The sequence below is a fragment of the Equus asinus genome, chromosome 27 (genome assembly GCF_041296235.1).
Source record: "Equus asinus isolate D_3611 breed Donkey chromosome 27, EquAss-T2T_v2, whole genome shotgun sequence".
In the NCBI taxonomy this organism is placed as follows: domain Eukaryota; kingdom Metazoa; phylum Chordata; class Mammalia; order Perissodactyla; family Equidae; genus Equus; species Equus asinus.
This window is the reverse complement of record NC_091816.1, coordinates 7,186,382-7,191,105: the sequence shown is the minus strand read 5'-3', so window position 1 is coordinate 7,191,105 and position 4,724 is coordinate 7,186,382.

The window sequence follows — 4,724 nt, the reverse complement described above, 5'->3', positions numbered from 1 at the left end:
AGTCATCATATTGTACATCTCATGACTTATTTATTTTATAACTGGAAGTTTGTACCATTTGACCACTTTCCCCCATTCTACCCACCCCCCGACCCTTAAAAACCTGATCTTGTCGTTGTCTATATGCGACTTCTCCAGTGCAGTTGGAAGCAGCCCTTCCACATCAGAGCTACTTGGTCCCTAAGGCACTTGGTGCAGTAAGCTCTTTATCACAATCAACCACAGGTGACAATTTTATCATATCACCGCTGCATGCTATGGATTAGTAGTAACCCATTTGCTATTGGCAAGGAGTTCAATACTGTATTCAAGGCTAGGATAAAAATCAAACCAGGCCTAGACACTTTTGAGGATCTTTGTCCTGTGACCACTTCCATTACCAAGAAATGTACCAGCCAGTGTCCCATCAGGAAAATAGACCACAGTAGGCATATCAACAGAAAAAATTAATTGATTACACAAGTCCTGGAAGACTGATAAAGCAAAAAGAAAACATTGAGCTATCATATTGATAATAACTGGAGGAAGCATCTACCACAGCTGGGACTTGAGGACAAAGGGAAGAGGTTGAGGTCATCAGAACTGGAAGCTTGCAGTAGGAACCTCCAGAAGCTGCAGCTCATACCACCTAGGAGAGGGCAACTTGGATGCTGCCAGCTCTTCACGAGTTCATAAGAGGAACCCCAGAGAGCTGAGACTTTGACCTCAGAAGAATTCTGCTGCTGCTGACCTTGCCCAACTACTGATGGTCCCTCTGAAGGGTCATTGTGAGGCTGGTTCTAGGAGTCTGCAGAGAAGCTGAGTAACAGAAGTAATTGCTGCCTCCAGAGGGAAGGGTTCTTGCTGAGCATTGCTGATAGGCACACAAGTAAATAAGAAAGTGGAAGTATGTTCTTTCCTCTCACTTTCTAGTCTTCTTCTGGAGTTTCCTCCTGCAGAGCCTAACAGGAAGCCAAACGACAAAGGAGAAAGACTGTTTGCAGAGTCCTAGCTCTGCCATCATGGAGCAGAAAGTACAAGGGTGTATTTGGAAATAAAAGGCAACAGCTTAATAACCAGTGCAAGTATATCTTAATAAAACTGACACAAGGAAAATGGAAAACCTGAATGTTATGCCCATTTAAATAAACTTAAGCAGAAGAGAAAAATCTTCCTACAAAGCAACCTAAAAATGCGGATGGCATCCCCGCAGGTCCTACCAATCAGTCAAGGAAAAACTAATTCTAATCATACACAACCTCTTCCCAACTCATTATATGAAAGCAGCATAACCTTTCTATCAAACTCAACAAGATAGTACAAAAGAAAAATTATATTTCCATTTCATTTATGAAAATAGATGCAAAAATTCTGAACAAAATACTAGTAAAATGAATTGAGCAATATATTAAAATGGATAATAAATCTTACCAAACTGGATTTATTCCAAGGATGCAAAGTTGATTAAATGTTAGAAAATCAATTAATATAATTCAACACATTAACATATTAAAGAAAACGTTGGAACATGTCAATAGACAGAGAAAAAAGTACTTGATAAAATGTAATGTCCATTCACAAGAAATAGAAGTAATTTGTTCAGTATGACAATGTTTGTCCATTAAAAAAAGTATAAATAATATAATATAGCTACTTAAAGGTTAAACTTGGAAACCTCTCCTTCTGAGATATGGACCAAATAAAAGAACCTTCTGTCACGACTTGTTTTCCACATTGTATTAGAGATGCCAATGATGCAGTAAGGCAAAACACAGAAACAAAAGGAATATTGAATGGAAAAGAAGAAACAGCACTGTCACTATAACAGATAAGGATTGTATACAGAAAAAATCCAGAAGAATCTACAGAATTCTTAGAATTAATATGAAAAATTTTAAACCTCCTCTATATATAATAAATATACAAAAATCAATAGTAGAAAACACTCTGAGATAAGACAGAGTCATTTGCATTAGACTAACACTCCTGCAGATAACATTTATACAATATTTTTTAAATCAACTATTTGAGGGTACTAGAGAGCAACCAAAAGCAATCAGAAACTGGTAAATAGCCAAATCTTAAAAGAAGGAAACTACATGGGTCTGTTTTTGCCCAAGGATACTCTATGGTCCACATAGCATGAGACATCTAGATATCAAAGAGAAAGCTTCTGGCTTACTGTCTTAAGGAGTCAGGAAATGGGCTTCCAGAGCAACTGAATAGTAAGAAGGGAAATCCTGGAAAAGAGTGAGGCATGAGGAGAGCCTCCAAATCTACATATAATTCCACCCAGATCCTTGGACAACCCCTGAATTGCACATACATTGGAGAGATTCTAAGGAGACCAATGGAAAACAACAGCTGTAAGGCTGAAAGAACTGAGCAAAGATTTCAACTATTGCCTACTCCAGGGGAAACAGCTTGGAGTTCAAGCCCAGCCAAGTTAACTACTTGCTAGGACAAAAATAAACATTCTTCAAAGGAAGATGGCAGAATCCAGAATCTCTACAATTGTCATCAAAAATGTCTAGCATACAATAAAAAAAATTATTAGACATGGGGGGAATAAACAGAAAAATGATGGGACCTAGAGTCAAGAAAAAAACATGTCTATATAAACCAACCTCTAGATGATCCAGATGTTAGCATTAGCAGACAGAAACTTAAATATGTTGAACATTATAAATACATTCAAAGACTTTAAGGAGCTAATGTTAAAATTAAAAAACAGACAGGAATCTCAGCAGAGAAATGGAAACTATAGAAAAGAACAAAATGGAAATTTTCGAATTGAAAGTTACAATATCTGAAATGAAAAGATGATTAGATAACCTTAAGAGCATATTGGAGACAGTAAAAGATAGGGTCAATGAGCTTATTGATAAATCACTAGAAAGTATTCAATCTGAAGGAAAAAAAAGAAAATGTTTTGGAGAAAGGAACAGAACCTCAATGACCTGCAGGACGATATCAAGAGGTTTAACATACACGTAACTAGAATCCCAGAAGGAGAGGAGAAAAAGACTGGGGACAAATAAAAATTTAAAGAAATACGGTCAAAAATTTTCTAAATGTATGTGAAAAACATAAACCTATACATCTAAGGAGTTCAGCAAATCCTAGGATGAATAATTACAATGAAAACCACATGTAGGGAAATTACAGTCAAAATGTTGAAAGCTAATGATAAATAGAAAATCTTGAAAGCACTCAAAGGAAAATGATATGTTGCATTCAGAGAATAAACAATAGGACTTACGGCTGAGTTTCTCATAAAAAAAAACAATGAAAGCCAGAAGACAATGTAAAGACATCTGTAAAGAGTCAAAAAGAAAAAAAACTATCATCCCCAAATTCCATATCAAATAAAAATATTTTTCAAAAATGATGGGGAAATGGTTACATTTTTACAACAAAGAAAACTGAAAAAATTAATCAGCAATGAACCTTAACTGAAAGAAATGAAGAAAAAAGTTCTTCAGATTGGAAGGATACCAGATGGAAACATTGATTTACTGAAAAGGATAAAAAGCATCAAAAGTGGTTAATAGCGAGTAAATATAAAAGACTATATTTTTGTTTCTTTTTATTTATTTTAAAGTGATAGCTGTTTAAGTAAATTCTTAACATATATAGATATAATATACAAAACATCAATAGCACAAAGGACTCAGGAGAGAGAGTTAGTGGAACTATACTCTTGCAAGATTCTTAAATTTTATGTGAAGTGATCAAATATTAATTCTAAAAATATTCTGATAAATTGAGGAGGCATATGATAATCCTTAGAGAAACCTCTAAAAAATAATGCAAATGGTATATCTTAAGGATGAAAAAGAAAGAACAACGGGAGAGGGAGGCAGGGAAAAACAGAAGGAAGGAGGCAGGGAGGGAGGAAGAAATAAAGGCTTTACTTTGATTTTCCCAAAAGAAGGCAGGAAAGGAGAATGAAAAACAGGAAAAGCAGATGGGATAAATGGAAAACAAAATGGTATACCTAAATCAAACCATATCAGTAATTGTATTAAATGTTAATTGACTAAACACTGCAATTAAAAGGCAGAGATTGTCAGACTGGATTTAAAAAGCAATATCCAACTATCTGCTGTGCATAAGAGAAGTACTTTAATCAAAAGACACAGGTGGGTTGAAAGTAAGATGACAGAAAAAGATACCCCATTGCAGACACTAATCATAAGAAAGCTGGAGAGGCTATATTAATAACAAAGTGGATTTCGAGAGAAGAACTACTACCAGAAATAGTGATAATCCATAATGATTAAAAGATCAGTTATCAGGAATACATGGCAATCATAAATCCCCATGTACTTAATAACAGAATTTGAAACTATGTGAAGCAAAAACTGACAAAATAAAGGAATAACTAGACATATCCATGATAACTGAAGGTTAACACCATTCTCTCAATAACTATAGAACAACAAAACAAAAAGTAAAAATATAAAAGATCTGAACAACGCTATCAACCACATCCCTCTAATTGTCATTTCTGGAACACTCCACTCCATGACAGCAAAAGATTTTAAAGGCCACATGGAACATTGACCACAATAGACCATATACAGGGCCATAAATCAAGGCTCAATACATTTCCAAAAATTGAAGGGGGATTTGTGCATCATACCTTCAGATCCACCAAAGGAACGTGAGTACACTGTCATTGGACTGTAACTTAATACAAGAATTTTGGACCATCTACATATAAATGTGCATATATACAT